The 27,025-nt window shown below is 35.7% G+C and overlaps 1 long non-coding RNA gene across 2 annotated transcripts in view; it reads right to left on the reverse strand.

Moving 5' to 3' along the window:
* Positions 1–27,025, reverse strand: part of LOC136040999 (uncharacterized) — a 64,315-nt gene that overhangs the window by 1,520 nt on the left and 35,770 nt on the right. The gene's annotated exons all lie outside the window — the stretch shown is intronic.

The raw sequence follows: 27,025 nt of genomic DNA on the forward strand, positions 1-27,025 counted from the left end.
CTTTCCCTGGGTCAGAAGGATCAAACACTTCGTTGTTGGTGATAGAGGAGGGGGAGGCTGGAAATGGGTCGAATATGTTTTGGACATGATTAGTTGTATTTCAAGCGAACAATTATGGATCGTTCGCTATGCCAGGATTCTTAGTGTCTCCTAAGAGTTAACGCTGATCACGTACCTGAGTAAATCAAATGATGCTGTGTTAAATGATTTTTCAATTTAATTGCAATATCTCGGGAAAGGCTTAAGTGAATGGGTTTAGATTTTGAAGGATTATTTGAGAAGAGGCATTAAGGGTTCAGGGGACCTTAAATTTCCTACTTAGGGAGAGGGCCAAAGGTGACTTGATAGACATGATTTATCCACTTTGTCAAAATATCATGTCTACAATATCTTAGGATGGCATTGGGGACGTAGTTGAAACTGTGTCCAGTCTTGGGTAAAGAAAAGGAAGAAGAGTTGGGCATGGGAAACTAATGTTCAGAATTAGGAGGGGGAGGAAGGGGCTAAATAATTCTTGTCTCTAATCCCATTTTTGACAAAAGTAGCGTTTTATCACAATACGACCCCTGAAGAACTTATAATTTACGCATGGTTAAGAGAGAAAAAAAAAAATCAAAATACATCGTGGGCAGTCACGTTGTCAAATGAAGCATCTGCGATATTTCAGGAAAAGCTATGGCTATTAAGTCGAAACTTTCAAGTATAGTAGAGGGGGGGACAATGGGACGTTGAAGTAAGACTTTTGGAAGGGGTAGAGCTAAATCAAACCGCACTATGAGCATCCAGGCTATCAAAATGTCATACTACAATATATTAAAGCTGAATGGGCAGTTGGAATGTGAAATGGAAAGTTCTAGAATTCTTTCTAAGAGTCAAAAGTAATTCAAAAGTCAAATTTCAAAAGTATCTTTCGCATCAAAGACATTCTCTAAATGTTTTGAGATAGGTATGTGTTCAAAATCACTCCCCTCCCGCCCCCGAAAAAACCAAAAAACTTCTTTCCAATACTTCCTAATCAACTTACACGTCCCAATAACAAATATTATATGTGTGCAAAATGGGCAAATTGCATAACTTACAGCTCTTTCCCTGGGGACTATGAAGGGTCATGTCATCCACAAAGGCACAGTTACTGGACATTTCAAATATGCTGAATCAAATGACTCTCTCAAAATTTCTATCAGATGTCTTTGGTGAAAAAAGCGTGGGATTAGGGACTAATTACTATCCGATATTTTTGGCCCCTGAAACAGGGCACTAGAACTTCTGATTTCCGATAAAATGAGCCCTCTCTCAATCTTGTAGGATTACTAGTTTAATACAATCACCCCTGGGGAAAAAAAACAACAAATACAAGTAAAATAAGTACAACTGTAGCCTCTACAGTTATATACAAGGTGACTGTAAGCCTCCCGTTCAAGGTTTTTGCGAATGGTGATTTTAATCATGCTTTATTTATTTTGATTTGATATGAGGGTTGATGAGTTTTGGATCCTTTTCATAAATTTTTGAAATGTTGTTTTCATCATAAAAAGCTACTTTTCTCCCGAATATAACCAAAACAGACAGTTTTCAAATCAGTAACAATTAGGGATTATTTATCACTCCAACTCGGTTGCTGTGTTACTGTGTATCTATTGTGGAAATCGTGATCATGAAAAAAAACTTAGATTCAAGGTTCAAATGCCTTCAAGTTTTCGCCGCATATTAGTGCACGGTATTATTAGACAGCTTTTTTTACACCACTTTGTCAGTTTTCAGTCATTCTGGGCCATGGTAAACTTTTAATAGGTTCCAGCTTTTGCGACAAACGAGGTCACGAAACAAAACTTAGACTAAGTTCAGATGCCTTGAGATTTTTGGTTCATGTTAGTTTTGTGGACCGAGAAGATGCGTGAATTTTATTTTTTGAGTCCGGCATTATCCTTTGCTGAAATTATTTTTTTCAGGGAATAACAAAAATATACCTGACGCTTATTTTAGACCCAATTTATTTTTAATAGGTGAGGTGAAAACTCTGTAGATAAAACAAATAATTTAGGTTCTTCTTTTTAATATGATAATTCTAGTGATCCTAGATGTAGAAAATGGTAAGCAATATGGTAAACAATGCAATACAATTCTTGATAATAGAATATCAATAAATAATAGTCTTGAGAAAGCTAAAATATATAATCTATAACTTACGATATTTTTTGTTGATTTTATATGATTTATTTATGTGATAATTGTTTCATTGGTTCAGTTGGGATCAATTTAGCATGCCATTTGAATTCATAAGAAGTTTTTTGCTAAATAACTGCCAACAATTTGGATTGCTTAGTATGATTTATAATTTCCATTCGCAAAAACCATTTATATAATGAATTTTACAAGTACCTCAACTAATGTTAAAACCTTGTTATAGACAATTCGAAATGCATTCGCTAGAGCGAATAATTATTCAGCTTACATGATTTAAATAAAGTGTTTCACATTCTAGGATTTATAGTTCATATTAAAAAAAAATGTTATTCCAAAAGAAAATGTTTTTCTATTCGGGGCAATATGGGATTTACATTCTTCGGGATTTCAAAATCTGTTTCAAGTTGGAAAAGATTTAAAATTTTGTGGTATAGACTTCAAGAACTGAAACCAAAAGATTCCACATAATAATTTAAACACAAAGCAGTGTTGCCAGCTCCTTGATCTAAAGTTGTGCCGCCTAAAATTGAAAATGCACCGAAAGCTGCATTTTTCTACTAAAAATACTACTACTACTACTACTACTACTACTAATAACTCACTGCACTAAGCCGCCTGAGGCCAACACAGCTACACACACTCCTCCTCCAACCTAATCTATTCAAAGTCTCCCTCTCTACACCCTCCCAGGAAGTTCCCATTTCCTTTAAATTTTTATTTATGACATCCTCCCACCCCAGACAAGGACGACCTGCTTTCCGTGTAGCCCCAGACGGTTGGCCAAAAAGGACAATCTTCGGTAATCTATCATCCTTCATCCGCAGAACGTGGCCTAGCCATCTCAACCTTTCTTTCATTATAGCCCTAGAAAGCGGGATTGAACCACATTTTTCGTACAATCTACTGTTTGAAATACGGTCTGTCAGCCAGGTACCCAGAACAATCCGTAGGCAATTTCTCTGGAGAACATCTAGTAAATTTTCATCTGCTTTTCGGAGCGCCCATGCTTCAGAGCCATATTTGACGACGGTCATCACTGTAGCTTCCAATATTCTAATTTTAGTTTTCAGACTTATCTTTCTATTCTTCCAAACTTTTTTTTAACTGTGAAAAAACACCCTGAGCCTTAGCTATTCTGCTTTTAACGTCTTCACTGCTCCCACCATCTTTACTAATAATACTACCAAGGTAAGTGAAGCTCCCAACCTGATCAATCTTTTCGCTTACCCAATGTCGCCTTTTCATCTTCACTTATTCCTAGCCTTAGTGACTTAGTCTTCTTCACATTAATTTTCAAGCCTATTTTAGCACCCTGAACTCGCAAAACCTCTAAAGATTCATTCATTTTGCTCACACTTTCATCTAATATGCTTAAATCATCAGCATAATCTAAGTCCAGGAGCGTTTTTCCTCCCCATTTGATTCCGTGGTCTCCAATTGCCTTTTCTGTGCTCCTTAAGACGAAGTCCATCAAAATGATCCATTTAAAGGGGGGATAGAACACAACCCTGCTTAACTTCTTATTTAATACAAAACTAGTTGCTAACCTCATTTCCTACCTTAACCGCAGCAGTATTATTCTCATACATAGCACAAATAACTTTAATGTATTTTTCTAGTATACCATATATGGATAAGACCTTTGCTAACGCTCTTCTATCAACAGAATCGAAAGCTTGCTCATAATCGATAAAACTGAGGACCAAAGGTGTTTGACAATGAAGGGACTTCTCAATTATTAACCTAAGAGTGAAAACTTGGTCGAAACATCCTCTACCTTTTCTAAAACCGCATTGTTCTTCCCTTAAAACATTGTCTACAGCATCTCTCAGTCTAAAAATTATCATATTACTCAGTAATTTGATACCTACAGAGACCAGACTAATGCCTCGATAATTACAACACTCACTCTTGTCACCTTTCTTATACAGTGGTTTAATTAAGGCTTTCCTAAAATCATTGGGCACTTCCCCTTTTTCAAAAATCATGTCCATAATCTTCAGTAGCTTATTCCTAACCTCAGAGCCACCGTATTTAAGAAACTCATTAGTCACACTATCAGAACCAGGAGCCTTATTATTTTTTAATCCTTTTAGAACTCTCGCTAATTCTTCCTCACTAAACGAATCTTCCTTCACATCCAAGGTATCACAACCTTTTTCATTTTAATCTATATCTTTTCCTGCAACTGTATCTCAGTTTAGCACATTCTCAAAATGTTCCACCCATCTTTCTTTAACTTTTTCCTTATCACTATTTGTGGCCCCATTTCTATCTTTAACTGGGACTAGTCCGGATTGGCTACTCCCTTTCAATTTATTAACATGCCAGAATAATATTTTACTATTATGCCGTCTAGTCGCATCTTCCAGATCCTCAGCAATTCCAGATCCATGGCCTCCACTTCACATCTCCTTAGTTCATATTTTAATGCTTTCTCCACTTACTTTACATTACTTTTGTTTTCAAACGACCTAACACTCGGATAATTCTTGTACAAACCCCTTCTACTCTCTATTAAACCTAAAGCGTTTCCACTAACATTCCTAGTTGCAGTCTTAGCACCTTTCCCTAAGACACCATCAGCAACTTCAGAAATTGTTTTTCTGATATTATTCCATCCATCTTCCACATTGTCAAATTTTAAATTCTCAAGTTTAGTATTCAACTGTTCCTGGAATTTTTTCTCAAATTTTCATCCTGGAGTCTACCAACATCATAACTTTCCGGGAGGTAGTTACACTTCCGAAATTTCAGCTTTAAATTAACCTTAGACACTACTAGATGGTGATCTTTACTTTTAACATCAATAACAGCACTCCTATACATCCTAGTATCTTGTATTGATCCTGCTAGTCTTCTGTTTACAATAACATAATCAATAAGGTTTTCTGTCTTATCATCACGTGAATACCATGTCTAATTATGGACCATTTTTTGACCAAACACCGTATTGGTTATAACTAGGTTGTTATACCTACAAAATTGCAGAAGTCTATAGCCATTACTGTTTTCTTTTCCTACATCAAATTTACCTAGACTAGGATACCATCTATCCCTAGTTCTACCAACCTGGGTATTAAAATCTCCAAGTAAAAACACCATATTTCTACCTGGTACCCTGTCTATTTGCTCCTGTAACTGTAATTAAAATTCATCCGAGTCACTAGTATCTCCATCAGTTGGTTCAACAGGGGCATATACTACTATAACTGATACCCTGAACTTTTTAGTCATAAAATGAGCAATTAGTATTCTATTATTAATACCTTCCCAGCCTAAACAAGACTTAGCAGCTTCCTTATTCATCATGTGCCCTACTCCCTGTGTATGTACCCCATCCTTCCTGTCTGAGTGAACAAATTCTATGTCACCTAATTTCATGCTTCCTGCCCCTGGGATATGAGTTTCTGAAACTCCTAATAAATCCAGTTCAAACCGTCTGAATTTGTCAGGCAATATTTTAGTTTAAAATGAAAATACATCGAAGTTTCGTTTTTTATCCAGTTACTATTTGGCCGAGTCACTCTTTACTTACAATTCGTTACCACGAACTGTTTAATGAAAATACGTATATAAATTCTTTATGTTTTTGTCCAAATGAGGTTCAACAATAAAAAAAAAGCGTTGTCAAAAAAATAGTGAGGATTATGGCGCAATTTTCTTGAATTCTTGCAAAGGAGTTTCAATCATTGTACAGAATTAAAGAAAACTAGGTAGCCAGATTTCAAGATTTTCACACGATAGTGAAATTTACAAACTGTATCCTATTTCCTACTATTTCCAAACTACTTCGGGAATCCAATACAGCAGAATTCATGTTGCCATATCAAATTAAAGAGTTTTAAAGTTCGCAATGCACCAACATAAGAAAAAGATATATAAGTTAAAATTTGACTCTGTAGCGTTCATCCGAGCACAACAAGATACATAAAAGTAAAAAAAAATCTCCACGAAGGATTAAATTTGAAAAATATAGAGTCTTTGAATCAACCAGTAAATTATAAAAGTTGTCTTAATTTTATAGCATTGTCCAATCTTATACTTGAGACCCATTTACAAAATTTAAACATTTTACCTTTATTTTTTTTTCATTTTTGGAGGACAAAACTTAAGAAACACCCACAGTAATTTTTATTGTTTTCCAATAACTTATTCACAAAAAAAGAACATAAAAAATCAGCTTGCTGACTTCAGTGGCGTAATTTCATCAAAATCCTAAGGAGGGGGGTCAAATTTGTAGCCAATTTCCTAAAATTAAGTAAAATGACAGTGAAAATGGAAAAAATGAGTTATATCAAGCAGTTCGTGGTAACGAACTGTAATAGGAGCGAAAGGCTCAATAGTAACCGAAACTCTAAAAAATGGAATTTTTATACCAATAGTTACATCAAAAGAATCGCACTTTTACGCTGATTCTAAATATATAAATTTCATCAAGTTGAGTTTTACCCATCAAAAGAAATTTTAGAAATTAGGAAATCTTTCAAAAGAAATCTTATTTTAGAAATTAGGGGGGAACACCCCCTAAAAGTCAAAGAATCTTAATGAAAGTCACACCATCAGATTTAGCGTATCAGAAAATCCTACTGTAGAAGCTTCAAGCTCCTATCTGTAAAAATGTGAAATTTTGTATTTTTTTTTGCCAGAAGAAAGATTACGGGTGCGTGTTTATTTGTTTTTGTTTTGTTTTCCCTAGGGTATTCGTATCGACCCAGTGGTCCTACAATGTCGCAAGAGGGCTCATTCTAACGGAAATTAAAAGTTCTAGTACCCTCTTTAAGTCACCAAACACATTGGAGGGCACCTAGGCCCCCACCCACGCTCATTTTTCCCCAAAGTCACTGGATCAAAATTTTGATATAGCCATTTTGTTCAACGTAGTCGAAAAGCTTAATAATAATGTCTTTCAGGACGACATAATCCTCTATAGTCCTTGGGGGAGGGACTGCAAGTTTCAAACTTTGACCATTGTTTACATATAGCAATGGTTATTGGGATGTGTACAAACGTTGTCAGGGGGACTTTTTCACGTTAAAGGGGGGTCGGAAGGAGGGGGTTACGTGGGAGGATCTTTCCATGGAGGAATTTATCATGACGGAAGAAAATTTCCATGAAGTAGCCGTGGGATTTTCTAGCATCATTAAAAAAAAAACAATGAGAAAATAACTAAAAAAAAACAAAAACATTTTTCAAGTGGAAGTAAGGAGCAACATTAGAACCTAAAACGAACAGAAATGATTACGTATATAAGGGGGTTTGCCTCCTCCATAATACCTCACTCTTTATGCTAAAGTATTTTTAGTAGTTTCAACTATTTGTTGTACGGCCTTTGTGATTCAGGGGTCATTCTCAAAGAATTGGGACCAAAGTGAAGCTTTACTGTAAAGAGCGATGCATTGACGAGGGGGAGGACCCTCTCATATACGTAATAAGAGTATACAAATATAAATTTTCGTTACGTAAGTTAGTTCATAAGTTACGTATATTAATTACTAATAAAAACATTCGTAAAAAAATAAAAAGTTCTAGTTGCCTTTTTAAGTAACCAAAAATTGGAGTACAACTAGGCCTCCTATCCCATCCCTTTTCTTATCAAAATCGTCCGATAAAAACTAGGAGAAAGCCATTTAGCCAAAAAAAATAATATGCAAATGTTTTAATTTTAATGTTTTGTTTTAATTGTTCATGTGCGGTGAGCCAAAATCAAAACTTGCCTTAATTAAAAAACGTTCAGAAATTAAATAAAAAACAAGTTTTTAACTGCAAGTAAGGAGCCACATTAAAACTTAAAACGAACATAATTTATTCCGCATATGAAAGGGGTTGTCCCCTCCTCAACACCTCGCTCTTTACGCTAAAGTTTTTAATTGTTTTAAAAAGTAGAATTGTGGCAAAGAGTCAAATTTTAGCGTAAAGAGCGAGGGATTGCGGAGGGGACAACCCATTTCATATACGGAGTAATTTCTGTTCGTTTTAATTTTTAATGTCGCTCCTTACTTTCGGTTAAAAAAAAACTAGTTTTTTTACTTAACTTCTGAGCGTTTTTGAATTAATGCATGTTTGATTTTGGCTCTCCGCACATAAATTATTAAAATGAAATTTGTGCATTAATTCTTTTTTTGGCTAAATGGCTTTCTCTTAGTTTTGATCAGACGATTTTGAGAAATAAGGGGTGGGGAAGGAGGCCTAGTTGCCCTCCAATTTTTCGGTTACTTAAAAAGGCAACTAGAGCTTTTAATTTTTAACGAACGTTTTTATTAGTAAAAAATATACGTAACTTAAGAATTAACTTACGTAACAAACTTTTATATTCTTATTTTTTTATTATGTATATGAGGGGGTTTATCCCCTCGTTAATCTAAAGTTTTGTCCCAATTCTTTAAGAATGACCCCTGAATCAGAAAGGCCGTAGAATAAATAGTTGAAATTACTAAACATACTTTAGCATAAAGAGCGAGGTATTTATCTCCTCCTAAATACCTCGCTCTTTATGCTATAGTATTTTAGAACCCTTCATATAAGTAATAATCTCTGTTCGTTTTAAGTTTCAATGCTACTCCTTACTTTCAATTGAAAAAACTTTTTCATGTTTATTTTTTCATTGTTTTTTTTTATAGCAATGCTAGAAAATCCCGTGCCCTTTTCATTGAATTTCTCATCCCCCATGACATATTCTTCCAAGGAAAGATCCTCTCATATAGCCCCCTCCCCTCAACCCCTCCCCAAACCAAAAAAAAATCCCCTGAAAACGTCTGTACACTTCCCAATAACCATTGCTGTATGCAAACACTGGTCAAGGTTTGTAGCTTGTAGCCCCTCCCGCAGGGACTGTGGGGGAGTAAGTCATCCCCAAAGACATAGTTATTATGGTTTTCGACTATGTGGAACAAAATGGCTATCTCAAAATTTTGATCCGTTGACTTTGGGAAAAAATGAGCGTGGGAGGGGGCCTAGGTGCCCTCCAATTTTTTTGGTCACTTAAAAAGGGCACTAGAACTTTTCATTTCCGTTAGAATGAGTCCTCTTGCGACATTCTAGGACCACTTGGTCGATAAAATGACCCCTTGAAAAAAACACAAAAAACAACAACAAATAAACACGCACCCGTGATCTGTCTTCTGGCAAAAAATACGATATTCCACATTTTTGTAGATAGGAGCTTGAAATTTTTGCTATAGGGTTCTCTGATACGCTGAATGCGATGGTCTGATTTTAGTTAAGAGTCTGTGACTTTTAGGGGGTGTTTCTCCCTATTTTCCGAAACAAGGCAAATTTTCTCAGGCTCGTAACTTTTGATGACAAAGAAAAAATTTGATGAAACTTATATATTTAAAATCAGCATGAAAATTTAATTCTTTTGATGTATCTTTTAGCATCAAAATTCCGTTTTTTAGAGTTTCGTTTACTATTGAGCCTGGTTGCTCCTTACTACAGTTCGTTACCACGAACTGTTTGATAGCTATTGGACTTTTCAGCTATGACAAATCAAACTTAACCTCAGAACTTTGATTGATTGTCTATGAAAAAAGGGGCGTGGGAGGGGGGGCTAGTTGCCATCCAATCTTTATGGTCACCTGAAAGGCCAAAGGAACTTTCAATTTCCGTTTCAATGAGCCCTGTTCAAGGACCATTGGTTCAATAAAATCATCCCTGGGAAAAAACAACAAATATTCAGGATCTTTCCTCTTGCAAAAAACATAAAATTCCTCATTTTTGTAGATAGGAGCATAAATACTGAAAGCAGCGTCTTCTGATATACTGAATCGCACGGTAAGATTTTTATTAAGATCCCTTGACTTTTTGGGGATGTTTCCCTCGTTTTTCTAAAATCAGGCAAACTTTCTCCGGTTCGTGGCTTTTGAGGGGTAATATTGAACTAAATAAGTTTGATGTATTTGAAATCCGCATAGAAAGACAATTCTCTTGATATGTTAATTGTTTTAAAGATTCTGTCTTTTTTTAGAGTTTCAATTACTGTTCGGCCGAGTCGCTCCTTACTTACAGTTCGTTACCATGAACTGTCAGAAACTGTTGTTTTGCCCTTGGAAAATAAATAATACACTGCACACTAACTCAAGCTTTTTCACGTCTGAAATCCGAAATTTGAATCTGAGGGTGTACAAAAGACATGGTACCAAACCCCTTAATTATAAAAAAGATTACTTATTATATTATATTCCTTTTTGCATCCAATGGTATAATTGATCAAAATTGACGACACACCTCTATAGAATATTACCGATGGCATTCCAGATTTTCAACAACAATCCAATTCGTTTTTTCTTATAGTCTATTATTTGAATACCTTATAAAGTAAAATTCAGGTATGTGAATGCACCTTTTGAGTTTAATTTACATTCTGATTTCCAATCTTGAAGCCTCATTGCCACACAGGAACTTGTTTCCGTTCAGAGGGCGGGGGTAAATCTAAACAAATACCAAAATTACCCAAATTGTATGGAAAAATGTTTGATTGTATAGATTTATGAAAACTTAGATAATTGGAAAATGAAGAGGCGGGGGTTCAGAAAGCTTTCTTCGTAAGTGCCTGTCCTAGAATATATATACGTATTTTTTTTCAATTTACTGCAGTTACGTAGATAGAGGAATCTGGAAGGCTCAAGCTTCTCCATAGGTCCAAAAAATGTATAAAAAAATATCTGCTTTTTGAGATAACAGTAGCTATATTAAGATTGTCTCCTTAATAGCCTCATCGCTGATTCCCCCACCACAGAAAAGAATTACTGACTGCATTCCAGTCTGGAGGCCAAGACTTCTCCAGAACTTAGTAAAAAACATTTACAAAATATCTGAGTTTTGAGATAACAGTAGCTGTGGTCCCCCTAGTAGCCTCATTGTTGATTCCCCCACCAAAGAGAGAGCTACTGGCTGCATTCCAGTTTTTCTGTCTCAAAATATGACCATTTAATCAAAGAGAATCAGATAGTTTACACGCAAAAAATATTGTGACCAGACTAAAAAACTGTTCGTTCTTTTTTCTTGCACCTTAAAGACCAGACCATGGCTTTAACTACTTTTTGTGACTTTTATGTGGCTCGAAATTTGACCCACCAACAACCGGGGGCGGGTCCAAGATTTTTCTTAGCGGGGGCACATAACAGGGTGCCTCGATAAACTCGCAAACAAAGAAATACCAGCAATTTAAAGAACCTTGAAGTTATGCGTCGTAGGTAGGTGGTGGAAATGGTCATAAATTTAATCTAAAATCTTGTGAGGGTTAAAGTTCTAATACCTCGGATGAAATTAAAATGATGTACAAATATTGATACAAAAAAAGTTATATAATCAACCCCGTTGTTCATCATCTATAAGAAAAAAGACATTTGATATTTTCTGCATAATTTTTCGCCTTAACACTTCTGACCACTATAAAAAATGACTTAAGCTTTGTATTGCCAAAAAATGAAAAAAATGGTCTTGAACCATCTTTTGGGGTCATGTATTCATTGTGACTATTTTTATTGGTTAAACTATTTAGCATGTCGTCTAAGTTTATGGCATCACTTAGTAATTATGATAGTAATGAAGAGTAGGAAATGAGGATTAAGATACAACTTGTATATTCGTAAAAGATGTCTTAAACATTAAATACTAGTTCGTTTAGGGGTGCAATAAGGATCATAGAACAAAGACAAATTTACTAATCTAAATTTTTATAAGATTTTATAAGAAAATTTTATAAGAAAAAGTCTATATCTTCATTTTTACTCCCGCCATATCTATTTGTTACACGGTAGGTATTTACTTCAATATTTTGGTGAACGGTTTATAATGGCTATTCCTGTCAGTTTAGAGTTCTTCGTTAGTATTTCCTCTTCTATTCGTCCTAAAATATTCGAATAAAGAGCAAAATCGTCAGAAAAATTTGAACTCTAATAAAGATGCATGTAGGTATGTGCTACAAATTAAGTATATGGGTCAGAATTCTCCTTAAAAACAAATAATTATGTGTTTGTTATTTTTGTATTTGATAGGTATAGATTGGTGATTTAAATTCTCAGGGTTTCAAGCTGTGGTAGATTTCTTTTTTTTTTAATCTTGAGATTTTCATGTATTCAATTTAAACGTTTAAATCTCGATATGTCTGTTGAGCACAAAAATAAAAATTCGAAATTCTTTTAGCATTAAGCATTAAGAAATTTGGTACTTGTCTATTACATAAAACACACTCGAGAAGTGAAGTTTGGTGACAATATAATATGATGAAAATAGAATACTTTATTAGCAAAATTGTGAAGGTCATTTGTGAATTATTAAATTGGGAGCTTTGGCGTCAGCTGACCGTCTCAAAGACAAAGAAAAGTTCATTCTTAACACGATTCTTGACCTAGTTTATTTTAGTTCATTATTAACGCGATTCTTGAGGACACCGGTTTGTTTGCTTTGACTAATATAGTCATAGAATATAGTGTCTTGCCATGGATGTTCAAATTAATTTGAACATTTGGGGTTTGCCAAAGATCGAAGAACAGGCAATTATATTTTTCCAGGATAAGGGGCTGTTGCCCAAAAAAAACACTGCATCGATGGACACACCATGACTTTTTACTCATACGAAAAGCAACATTTTTGGATGTGTAACACTGCGTTATGGGAGCATATACATATATATATATATATATATATATATATATATATATATATATATATATATATATATATATATATATATATATATATATATATATATATATATATATATATATATAGGCTACAATTTGTAGTTCCCACAATTTTGTTAATAAAGTATTCTATCTTCATCATATTTTGCTTTTTTCATAAGCATTAAACAAACTTCACTTCTCGAGTGTTTTATATAATAGACAAGTACCATAAATTCTTTTAGAAAGATATTCTTTCATTAGAAATTCATTTAGCATTTAACATTAAGTGAGAGAATTGTCCTGTAAAAATTTTGATTTATAGATAACTAATCATGGAAACACGATTGGATGACATGTGCAAAAATATGTAAAAAAATACTGAGCGGTATATATAGCAGCTTATACAATTTTATGGATAAACATATGCAATCCGTATATAAAACATAACTATATTTTGTGACTGGTTGTGACAAGGTGAGAAATTCTAAAGTAATATTATAGTTGCACCCCGTTTCCGTGGTTAACTCAAGTGGTGTGAATTTCCACTTTTTTCAACGTTTCATTAGTAAATGTTTAAAAAAGAAATTGAAGCTATTCTACTCATTCAAACTGAGAATTCAGAGACCCATCTATGCTGTCTAGATGAAAAAAAAAAAAAAAAAAAACATAATTGTTGGCCTTCTTTTATTAAAAATTTTTCGAAAATTTATTTATCGTAAATGATTTTTCTGACGTTTGAATTAGTATTTCGGCTCATATACTGAGTTTTAAGAATATACTTATGCGAACCTTCATTAATGTTCAAATATTTTTAAGAAATTGTGCCTTTATTTTAATGTTTTAGGATGAACAGAGGAGGTTATATGTCATATAACGCAGAGCTTTAATTAGATGAAAATAGGCAGTAAAGTGGCCACCATTTGCTCACCGAAATCCAAAATGTAAATTAATAATATCTTTGCACTGCTCATACAATTACTTTCTATTAGAAAAATCCCCTAAAAGACACAAATGTTGTAAAAACCACCCAGCTTCACAAAAAAAGCAAACCCAAATTCCATGACAGCCGAACAAGTAATGATATCGATTTTTTCGCCTCTGTGCCATAGAAAGACTCGAAAACAAATTTTTGACAGATAAAAGGAATTTCAACATTGAGTTTTTTCAGCCTCGTGATGACAGGACAATCTTGTAATATCATGTTGATAGCTTAAAGAAGTTAGGATTTTAAATTTCCCCTCCTTGTTATTAGGAAATGAAGATTTTTGTGTCCCAGTTGGCCTTTGTGGTAATACGGACAGACTCCCTTGATAAACCTAAATTGAATTAAATACTTTTAGGCAGTATGCGTCATCTGTAAAATCTAACAGAGACCACACAAAGTAACAGAACCTTTATTTCGAACTTGTTTGCCAAAAGACCTTAACAATTAAAAACTTATTAATAACTGAACTATTAAAAACCAATTACAAAAAAAAACTTTCGTCCCAACACCAACAAGAGCAAGCAGCCCCAACCCCAAATCCTCCACTACGTTAGGGGAGTACCCCCACGCCCCCTACTTGGATCTGTCACTGGCAACAACAGATAAACACAACAACAGACAAGAATAGAGGCTATTTGTCTTCCTGGTCTGACTTATGCCTTAGGGAGAATGTGTTTTGCTTGAAAGATGTGGCGATTGATGTGACAGAAACAACTAATCCAATTGAAATCGGACGACAGATCTAGTTTTCGCTCACGCTTTGGCTATCATATGTATCCAATTTGTGGCAGGCAGGGCCCAGCCCGATCAAGGCATAAAATACCGTTGCCTCCAAACCCCAGATTACTGCGGTTCCAGAGTCACACCCATCCAAGCCAGGACTTGAAATTGGCGCCACCAGAGCTCGAACCTGTGTCCCGATGGACACATGATTGTAAGTCCAGTGTGCCATCTCCTCAGCATGATCTTTAAGCTCGGATCATATTTGGAGCAACACATACTCTTAACAAGAGGCAGCATCCACCGGCTATAAATGACAACAAATGTTGCACAATCTCAACCTCAAAACAAATTAGCATAAAGTGCAAATGACATTCTGGTTTTAGAATGCTTAGAAGACGTCATTATTTCTCCTGTTTGTGGTAATTCTGTTAGTTTCAAGCTTGTTGACACTTATTGACAGTGATCACCTTGCTAAATAATTCATAAACTTAATTGTGTCAATCGATTCTTTATAGGAATTAAATAAAAAAACAAGGTTTTTTAACTGAAAGTAAGGAGCGACATTAAAACTTGAAACGAACAGAAATTACTTCGTATATGAAAGGGGCTGCCCCCTCGTTAGTACCTCGCTCTTTATACTAAAGCTTAAATTTTGTCCCAATTCATTAAGAATGACCCCTGAATCACAAAAACCATAGATTAAATAGTTGAAATTACTAAAAATACTTTAGCGTAAAGAGAGAGTTATTAGGAGGAGATGAGCCCCTCATATGCGTAATAATTTCTGTTCGTTTTAAGTTTTAATGCTGCTCCTTACTTCCAGCTGAAAAAAACTATTTCATATTTATTTTTTTATTGTTTTTTTTTAAATAATGCTAGAAAATCCTGCGCTCCCTTCATGGAAATTTTCTTCCCCCATGACAAATTCCTCGATGGAAAGTTCCCCTAACATATCCCCCTCTTCTCAACCCCTCCCCCCAACCGAAAAATCCCCCTGAAAACGTCTGTACACTTCCCAATAACCATTACTATATGTAAGCACTGGTCAAAGTTTGTAACTTGAAGCCCCTCCCACGGGGACTGTGGGGGAGTAAGTCATCCCCAAAGACATAGTTATAAGGTTTCTCGACTACGCTGAATAAAATGGCTATCTCAGAATTTTGATCCGTTGACTTTGGGAAAATAATTAGCGTGGGAGAGGGCCTAGGTGCCCTCTAATTTTCGGTCACTTAGAAAGGGCACTATAGCCTTTCATTTCCGTTAGAATGAGCCCTCTCGCAACATTCTAGGGCCACTGGGTCGATACGATCATCCCTGGGAAAAAAACAAAAAACAACCCCAACAAATAAACACGCATCCGTGATCTGCCTTCTCGCAAAAAATACAAAATTCCACATTTTTGTAGATAGGAGCTTGAAACTCCTACAATAGGGTTCTCTGATACGCTGAAGCTGATGGTGTGATTTTCGTTAAGATTCTATGACTTTTAGGGAATATTCCCCCTATTTTCTAAAATAAGGCAAATTTCCTCAGGCTGGTAACTTTTGATGGGTAAGACTAAACTTGATGAAACTTATATATTTAAAATAAGCATTAAAATTGATTCTTTTGATGTAGCTATTGGTATCAAAATTCCCTTTTTTAGAGTTTTGGTTACTATTGAGCCGGGTTGCTCCTTACTACAGTTCGTTACCACGAACTGTTTGATACTAAGAGTCTAAGAGTTAGTCCAAGCAATTCTATGTATATTTACCATATCTTGTAAAAAAAGAAACAGCAAAAAATAAATAAAAATTCCTGAGTTCAATCATGAATAAATATTAAGAACATTAATTGTAGAATATTTTGGCCTTCAAATACTGTCTTGGTGTTAAACATTTTTTCCGGTATGTACTTTTTCATTGTCTTATCTCATTGTCTGTTCTTATTCTTTGTGTTCCTGCTCTTGCCTGGAACTAAACGTGAAGGTTGAGTTTAAAACACCTCAATGGTTAACTGCAAGTAATTTTTTCACTTGAACAAAAATGAGCACTTGTAAATCAGGAGGAGAATTTAGGAAGTAACGATCTTTTTCTGTAAATTCGTGATTTTTTTTTAACTTTATGACTTGTCTAACTCATTATCCGTTATAGCCTAATTATTTCGTTTGTCAAACTTTGCGAATCGCTAAGAAGAAAAAACAGTAGAACGCCTTCAACGTTTCTTGCCTCAGGCTACCTTGATGGTATATGGGTCTAACATGTAGGTCTAACTTTGAAGAGGGACAAATTTATGGACACCTAATATAGTCAAATCAGCCAAAAAAGGGGAAAAGTAATAAAAAAAAGAAGTTTTATGGATATAATAGGAGCTAAGATGGCGAATTGTAAAAGTAATGATATACCAAGGGATGCCGCAGACCCCCCTCCTCTCCTGTGTTTGTGCCTGTTAATAAGCCGGGTAGTTAATACTGCAATATTTGTAATACATAGGTCATCAAACATTTCATAGTAACAAACTGCAAGTAAGGAGCGATGCAGCTTAATAGTAACCAAAACTCTAAAAACAGAGCTTTGATAACAATAGAAACATCAAAAGAATTTAATTCTTATACTGATTTCAAATATGTAATGTTTATTAAGTTTAATGTTACCCATCAAAAGTTATGAGCCTGAAAAAAATTGTCAAATTTTTGACAATTTCCCTTTTAACCAAAAGATTGGAGGACTCTCATGTCTTATTTCTACAAAAGTCGTTTGATAAAATGTCTTATTTTTACAAAAGTCGTTTGATCTTTGTGATAACCACATGACGTTCAACATAGTTGAAAGGTCCAATAACTGTGTCATTATGGATAACAAGACCCCTACAGTCCTTGAGGAAAGGGCTGTGAGTTACAAAATTCGCCTATTGTTTACATGTAATATTTGTTATTAGGAAGGATGTAGATTTTTTTTTTTGGGGGGGGGGATTGTCTGCTTGGAGTGATTTTCCATGGTGAGATTTTAAAGGGGGAAGGAAGTTTCCGTGGGATGAATTTTCTAGAGCAAATTTTATGCTGAGGGAATTCGCCAGAATTGCTCTACGATTTTTTTTAATTTTTTCTTACTTTTACTTTGCCGACTTAATTTTACATGTGGGGATGTCCCGGAGAAATTTTAGCGTGGTTAGAATGGAAGAAAAATTCTACGGGGGGATATTTTCCGTGGGAAGAATTCTTCTTGGTGGAATTCCCTGAAAAAAATTCTCCACGGGAGAATTTTACATGGAAGCAACTTTTTACTGGGGGTGGTGGGATTTCCAGGAAAAGTTTTCCTCAGGAGGGGGGAGAGTTTCAGCATAACTTGAAAATCAATCAAAAATTAAAGTCTTTTCAAATGAAAGTATACTAAGGAGGATTTTTCAAGCAGAATCGTCCGTGAGAAATTTTTTGAGGGATAATCAGCGAGGATGGGATTGTCTGAGGGTATTTTATGTTGGAGAAATTTTACTCGGAGAAATTTTCCGTGGAGGAAATGAATTTTCTACTTTGACTATGGTTAAATTTTAGTCTGACTTTTTCCCCGAATTATTTATCCCCGGCTTCTGAAACATAAGGACCATTTAATTAAACTAGGAAGCGTTTTTAAATGTTTTAAGAAACTTCAGCGCGAAGAACGAGGTATTGAGGAGGGTACAACCCCCTCATTTACGGAATAATTTTCATTTTTTTAAGTTTTTTGTTCCTCGTAACTTTCAGTTGAAAAAAACCTTTTTTTTTCGAAATCTAATTTACAATATAAATAGCCATAAAATAACAAGCTGCAGGTAACGTCATAAATGAGTCATTGGAGCTTGGTGGTAGCAAAATTAAGCTGCTGAAGATTATGGATGATTTTAAAACAGGGGAAGTACCCAGTGAATTTTGGAAGCTGGAAAAACCCCTTTATAAGAACGGTATAAAAGTAAGTGTGGAACAGGAAGAGGCCATAGAAAAAAAAACATTAATAAGATTTGAACTTCATGGGAGAAGGTGAAGAGTGATGTTTGAGTAAATTTAGGTACAGAAGGAGATGAGCAGCAGTGATGACCTTATGTGGCTTGATACTGCAATGGGTTGCTACTAGTAGTATTATTAATATAAAAGAAACACCTACTAAAAGGAGTTTACTTTACTTGAATAACGACGAACACCACATTGCCTTTCCATTATACAAACAATAACAGGTAAAATAGTGAGGAATTAATCAAAGACAGTGATAATTTTCATCTTTAAAGGAATGTTTCGGCTCTGTATTCAAGGGCCATACTCGGCAAAGAACAAGCAAAAATATACAATATGCCTTAAAATAAAACAGCCGGTCCTTAAAATCAAAACAATCCTAGAATCATTACTTTAACGAAGTTCAGCATGGACGTCAATCAGCCCTGGGCTTAGACGCGTTTTTAGTAATGTGCTACAAAGACATCGTCGACGAGTTCTATATGAGAGTTGGTTGTAGGAGATTCCTCGAAGCAATCAAACGATTCGTGATAACACGGAGCACGGATGTAAGCACGGAGCAATGCAGCTCAATGGTAACCAAAACTGTAAGAAACAGAGTCTTGATAATAGTCTGAGCGCCAGATTCTGTATCGTGCACCCACCCATGCTGGAAGGTACAAAAATACTGAAGACGTATCCTAGGACAGTAGACCATGCCGAAAACGAATATCGTAGGGCGCATGTTCATCGTTGGGGTGTTTCTGAGATATAGGCCAAAAACGCCAAATTTAGCCTATAACTAAGTGTGACGATTCAGGATTTTTTTGTGACTTATTGGGATGAGGAATCTGGCGTAATATTATATCAATCGAAAGAAGAGATCTAGATCTACAAGAATATGATTTTTAAATTGAAAAAAAAACACTATTATTTTCTCTATTTACTGCAGTTTCAAATAAGTGCTGTAAAATTCAACAAATATCTCAAAGAAAAGCTAAAAACTCGAAATTTCTTCAAGGTAACAAATTTTTTTTGCATATTCGAAAAAAAGTGCATTCAATTTTGTACAATTTGAGCCAAAAACATATGAACTATTTTTATTTTTAAAAGGTCTGCGATTTTTTTTTGTAGTGTCACTGAAATGATCACTAGCCGTATTGTGAAAAGGGACATAGGCTAATATTTTTTCTTTCTTCAAACTTCCTAACTGTTTAAAGTTTTTAACTTTTACTTAAAAATAAAAAAAGGTTTAAAAAAATGTTGACTAAAAAAGTTTTTTTTTTTTTTTTTTTTTTTTTTTTTTTTTTTTTTTTTAGAATGGACGAATATGTTTTCTGGTGTACTAAGGCGCCTGCAATTATCTTTTTGGGACCTGTAATTTGCCAGTAATACGACTGAGCTATTTACTACATAAAAGAATTCTGCTTCACAGATGGATTCAGTCGGCGCATTGGAGTTGTCTTACTCGGCCTGCCCGTAAAATTGGGTAATAGTAACTGACTGAATTTTCACAAATTTTCCTCATTTTCTTCTTCCGAGAATTCAGATGGGGCAAGGTCACACGGCCTGCATGGCCTCCTCGTTCCGCGGCAGGAGCATAAGCTGCAGCATCTTTTCATTTTTGAGCAGCTGCAGTCTTTCCTGCATCTTCCACTTTTGCATCTGCAGTAAGATTCCAGGCTTGATGCTTCTTTACAGTTTGAGACGACCGCATCTACTCCCTCTTCAGCCATCTTCCATCCAAGGAGAAGTGGATCTGGAATGCTCGGCCGAGCCTGTACTGACGACAAGATTATCCATGTAGCGAATATGGCTCTTCTTATGCATGGCTCGAAGGTGTTATCAGAAGGTGGAAGTCTTTTCACATCTTGTTTCTGGCACCGAATGTAAGCCCTTACACTGGCCAGTGAATTGAATCCGGCCTGTTTACCGCATTGTTTACGACCAGGAATTTTGATAGGTCATAAAATTCTCTAAACGCGTCGACTGAAAGCTTCCCTTCTGCATCCTTGATCTGCTCCGTCACAGACATAATTTTTGAGGCAAAAGTTGGGGACACCGCGGTGTTTAAGAAAGAAACTTTCTCGGCACCGAAGAAAAAAATCGTTGTGTCACAACCTGGAAGACAGTGCACAAACGGTAACATAATCTGCTCCTCTTTGGACAAGTGGACTCCATCCACCGGCTCGTGTACTGGGATAATGTTAGTCGGGAACTTCAAGAAAAGTTCGCTCAGTCCTTCGGCTTGAAGCTCTTCAAAAAAATGAACACATGCTACTGCCACGTCTGTGTCGTTGGCATGCACAACGATGCTACGATGCTACAAGCGTAGCGGCTAGTGTACTTGACATGTGTCATAAGGTGTTGGTCAGCCTCTTCGTGGCTGGAGGTCAAGCATTCCTCGTAGTAACAGTGTTCTGGTAAAGTTGGACAGCAGCCATGCTTCTGTTATACATCGACAGAATACTTTACTTTTATAAGTTTTTTTTTCCATTTGAAAGAGGTGCCTCAAAACCAAAAAATACTTTCTGGTTATACCAAGTGGCTTCAGTCCACGCAGATATAGGGAGGGGCGATTGTGTTTTACAAAATTTAGGGGGGCAATTTTTTATTGTTTTTCAACGAAAATACCAAAAAACACCATTTTCAATGAAATACAAAAGAAGATATTTTCTAAAATAAAGCAGGGTTGGGGGTCATAAATGATCTCGTGAATAATCCAACACTATGTTGTTTTTTGGTTGTATTCAGCGATGGTAATTGAGGAAGGGGGGGAGATAATCCGTTTTGACGTGCGTTGCAAAATGGCTCGGAAAATTAACTATGCGGTAGTGAAAGTAAATCGACATATTTGAATGTAGTATAATTCTTCTTTGAGGCCTGAAAAAAATTTAGCTGAAGAACACGTTTCTATGCGCTTAGCCCTGAGTTCATTATTTCAGTTGATTCTTTTACACATACCTAGAAGCGAGAACGGGGAATAAGCCCTGCGGATAGACGCAGTTGATAAATGGAAGAGGGACGGATAAAAATAATTTTGAATTTTAAATTACAAAATATTCATATGATAGCTTTAAATATAGAAACACATTGGCAAAATTAGACAGTAGGCCTAGATCCTTGGACCAATAAGGCTAAAAAACGATAGCACAGTGACATTCTCTTGTTTATGGATTCGTCGATTGCAACAATCCCAGGGCTTTTTGTACGAACATACCAATCTATAATGATTTATACAAAGTATCACTTCCCTGCAAAACATTAAAGCAATTTTTAATAATTAGCTGATCCCAATTTAGCGGATCCAGCAAATCTTTGAAACATCTCTACAGCCATGATTTCATAAAATAGTGTGATAACCATCCCAAAGTAACAAGAAGAAAATACATCCTAGGACCATGCCAACCTATAATAATTTATACCAAGTATAATTTGTTTGCAAGACATAAATACCATTTCCGATAACATTTTCGCATGATTAATCCAAATCTGTGTAAAATCTTTACAGCCATGATTTCATAAAATAGCGCAATAATCATCCCAAAGTAATAAATATAATTATCCCAAGTTAAAATAATTTATACAATGTAGGATTTGTTGGCAAAGCATAAATTCCATTTTCGATAATAATCCAATTTAGCTGATTTAACCAAATCTTTGAGACATCTCTACAGCCATGATTTCATAAAATGAAGCAATAACCATCCCAAAATAATAAAAACAAGATGCATCCCAGGGCTTTTAATGTCAAGGATTCCAAGCTCAATAACGCATACAATTTATGGTTTTGACCACAAAATTTACGTCAAACTTAGACAAATCTAGATTGAACATTCCCTTAAAATATCTGAAATCCTAGATTTTGTAATAGAAACTCCAATTTTCTTGATTTTTACCAAAAATTTCGATTGTGATATTTATTATATTCTAGATGTTTAATGTCGTGAAAAGTAAGCAAGGAGACATGCACTCTACTAATGAATTATACAGTAAAAAGTAAGTTCTAAAGTTGTCAATTGGGCATGTTCTCTAATTATGTTTTGACCTTACGAATAATAACTTACGGTCATAATGCATCTGCACATGTGAGACGTGAGTTACAGAGATTTATTACTCGTGTGATATAGTTGCATGTGTTGCTTTTCAACTGTGACCCTGGGTCACAGCTGCTGCAACATTGCACAGGGCCCCGGTAGCGAAATTTAGGTTGTGTGTTTTTTGTGATTGATCAACTATTATTCTAATTTTGTTTAAAGTTCAGGCTCGTTTCGGTATCTATCAGCCAGGTTCGCAAAAAAGAAGGGGGTACCCACAGTCCAAGACACATTATACCATTATAGCCCAAGACACCAAAGAAGGTAAATGACCAGACAAATCTAAAGATCAGATTTTTTTTTGTTTCAAGAAAATTCAAGTCTAAAGTAGCAGAATCTGAAGCATCGTAGCCCAGAAACTTGCCACAAGGGTTGTTAGTCACTTCTCTCGCACTGAAAATTTAATAGCCCAATCGGCAGAAAATAGCCCAAACGGGCAATACAGAGTGAGAATGTTCACCCACTTTCAAAAATCATTTACGGCAATTCAGAAATCTAGGAGCTGCTCTGACAGGTAAAATGACATTTTAAAACAGACATTTATAAGAGAGAGAAAAATACAGTAATTTGGAAAACTGTCGCAAGCCATATATCTCTTTAAAATTATTAAATACAAAAACCAAGTTTTCTTAAGGAGCACCACTAAAATTTAAAAACGAGCAGGAAGTATTCAGTATACGGGGAGGTGTCCCCACTCCTCAATACTTTGTCACTTTTTTCTAAATTAGCTCTTTGCGCTAAAGTTTTACTCTTCGTCCCAAATCTTTAAGACGATTCCTGAAGCAGAATAATTTCTGTTCGTTTTAAGTTTTAATGTTGTTCCTTAATTTCAATTGAAAAAGATTTTTTTTTTAATCTAATATCTGATCATTTTTCAAATAATGCCGGGAGATCTGGCTCCCTCTCCAAGAAAAATTGTGTTCCCTCATGTCACGGGAAACTTCTCCGTGGAAAGTTTCTCCCACTTAAAACACCCCCCTCCCAAGGGAAATTCCCTCCGGACAATTCCATCCTTACTGAAAATCCCACCCATAGAATTTCTTGCGAATTATTCCACCCAAAATATTCTCCTTAGCATACTTTCTTTAGAAATTAAATAAAAAAACAAGTTTTTTTTTAACTGAAAGTAAGGAGCAACATTAAAACTTAAAACGAACAGAAATTACCCCGTATATGAAATGGGGCGGTTCCCTCTTCAACGCCCTGCTCTTTACGCTACAGTTTTTACTGTTTTAAAAATTAGAGTTGTGAGAAAGAGTCAAACTTTAGCGCAAAGAGCAGGGTGTTGAAGAGGGAACAGCCCCTTTTTTGCCGTAGCAAAAAACAGCAAATTGGCAGTCTCCGGTATTCGTCGTCATTACCTCTAGGATTCGAATTGGCCAGAGGGGATATCCCGCAAATTTGGCTATTAATAAATCACCGATTTTAATGTTCGCAGGATTCATGCCTAGTAAATGAAAGATTATAAAGTGAAAGAAACTTATCTTTCCGTGAGGGCCGAGCCTCACTAATGTATCCAAGTGAACGATCAGTCCAAACTGTGTGAGGTCGGCCCAACTGCTAATCCTTCTCAACACTAAAAAGTGTAATTAACGGGCAGGCACATTATATCCAATTTTCTCTACACACCACACTTGGCTATCGTATCTAATTTTCTCAATTCAAAACGCCAAAAATCTGATTGTTTGATAAATTCAAGTATCAGATTGCACAATTTCTGTAGTCACTGAATCAATTCATGGCTAAGGAATCAAGTTCAAACAATTCAGAAGTTCAAACAGGTGTAATCCCTTTGAGAGCTAGTTCAATACTGCAGCATATCAGTATGCTGCAGGCATCTTCTTTGAATTAAATTCATTTTTTTTTCGGTAATCTCGGTTATAACGTTTTTGTTCTGATATTATGAGAAATAGAAACATTCACATCGAAATAAAGACTTTTAATTTTATGAATGGCTTAAGAGTATTAAGTGGAAACTTTCAGGGCATGATGAGGGGGATGTACAACTGACGAAAAGGCAATATGCGCATACTTCCTTATATACTTCCTTTACGCTAAAGGTTTTTACTTTTTTAAGAGGTAGAGTTAAGAGAAAGAGTCAAACTTCAGCGTAAAGAGTGGGGCGTTGAAGAGGAAAAGCCCCTTTCATATATGGAGTAATTTCATATAAATTCGTCAGTTGTACATCCCCCTCATCATGTCCTGAAAGTTTCCAGTTGATATTCTTAAGCGATTCATAAAATTAAAAATCTTTATTTCGATCTGAACGTTTCTATTTCTCATAATATCAGAAAAAATTCCGTTTTTTACAGTTTTGGTTACTTCTGAGCCGGGTCGCTCCTTACTACAGTTCGTTACCACGAACTGTTTGAAAGACTGCCGGAAATTACACCTTCCGTTTTCCCCGATAATCCCCCTCCCCCCGGTGGGGAGTTGCTCCCGGGGAATATTCCCTATAGAGAATTCCTCGCGCAGGAAATCCCCCATGGAGAATTGTTCCCGCTGAAAATCCCTCCAACTATGGAAAAATCCTCCGGACAATCCATGGATAATTCCCCTGGAATATCTTTACATGCAAATTTGAGTCGGCAAAGATAAAGCAAGACAAATAAAAGAATTTTCTATAAAAAATCTGTGGAAATTCCCCGATATAAAATTTCCCATCGAAGGTTCACTCCTGGAACCTAACTTCCTTTTCCCACAGAAAATTTTCCCTACAGAAACCCAATCTAAACAGAAATCCCCCCTGTCCGCAAAAATGTCTGTGTTCTTCCAAATAGTAAGTACCCCAAAAGACATGGTTATTGGATCGCTTAACTATTCTGAACAAAGGACTAACTCAAAATTTGGATCGGACGACTTTGGGGGAAAATGGGTATGGGAGGGGGACTGGTTGCACCCCAATCTTTTTCCAATCTAGGACAATGGTTCGATACGACCCCCTATGACAAAAAAAACAACAAATAAACATACATCTGTGGTCTTCTTTCTGGCAAAAAAATACAAAATTCCACATTTTTACCGATAGGAGCTTGAAACCTTTACAGTAGCCTAGGGCTTGCTGATACGCTCAATATGATGGTGCAATTCTCATCAAGGTTCCTTGACTATTAGTGGGTGTTTCTACCCTTTTCCAAAAATCATTCAATTTTTCTTTGGCTCGTAGCTTTTGATAGGCAATGCTAAACTTAATGAATCTTATGTATTTGGAATCAGCATAAAAAACCAATTCTTTTGATGTATCAAAAAGTTTATGGAAACAAGCTGTAAGTAAGAGGCTCAATTGCAATCGAAACTCTATCAAATACAATTTCGACACTGATAGATATATCAAAAGATTTGGCTTATTGTGCTGATTCCGAATATTTGAGTCTTATTAAATTTGGTGGTACACGTCAAATGCTATGAGCCTGACAATATTGGCCTAATTTTTCAAAAAAGGAGAAAACACCCCCTAAAAGTCGAAGAATCTTAATGAAAACCGCATCATCAGAGTCTGCGTATCAGGGAACCTTGTTCCAGTGTTCTAGAGCATTCAGCCTCTTATCTGCAAAACTGTGCAATTTTCTATATTTTGCAGGAAGTAAGATCATGGATGCTTGTTCGTTTTTTTTTGGGGGGGGGGATCGTATCAAACCAGTGGTCCTAGAATATCAGGAGATGGCTCATTCGAACGAAAAATAAAAGTTCTAGTGCCCTTTTAAAGTGACCAAAAAGATTGGAAGGGACCTTTTTCCTAAAATCGTCCGATCAAAATTTTTAGGTAGCCATTTTGTTCATCATAGTTGGAAGGCCCAATAACTATGCATTTGAATATAACTTGATTCTCCACATCCCCAGGGGAAAGGTCTTTAATTTATAAAATTTCTCCACTTTTTACGCATAGTATTTGTTATTGGGAAGTATGCATAGATTTTTGGGTGGGTGGGGGATAAATTTTCTGCTGGTGGGTTTTTCTAAGGAGGAATTTTCCATGTTTTCTATGGGGAGGGAAGTTTCCAGGGGATGAAATTGCCATAGGAAATTCTACGCTGGGTAAATTTGCCAGAATTCCCATACATAATTCTTTTTATATGTCGCACTTTCTCTTTTCCGTCTCAGTTTTACGCATGGAGAAGGGTAATTGACCTGGGTAAATTTTACCGGTATTCAATTGTCTAGAAGATACATCCACGGGGAGGGGGATTTATCTGTGGAGGTGGGGCCATATTTTGGGGCAACTATTTTAAAAACGATCAGAAATTAAATAAACAAACAAGTTTTTTCAAATGAATGCAAGAGCAACGTTAAAACTTAAAACGAACGGAGTTAAAGTATATGAAGGGGGTTGCCCCCTCCTAAAACCTCGGTCTTTAAGCTTAAGTTTGAATCTTGTCCCAATTCTTAAATAAAGACTCCCGGAACACAAGGTTCGGTTAATTAGAACAATAAGAAGCTTGTTTAAAAGTACTATGAGACTTTAGCGTAA

The sequence above is a fragment of the Artemia franciscana genome, chromosome 21, assembly GCF_032884065.1.
Source record: "Artemia franciscana chromosome 21, ASM3288406v1, whole genome shotgun sequence".
Classification (NCBI taxonomy): Eukaryota; Metazoa; Arthropoda; class Branchiopoda; order Anostraca; family Artemiidae; genus Artemia; species Artemia franciscana.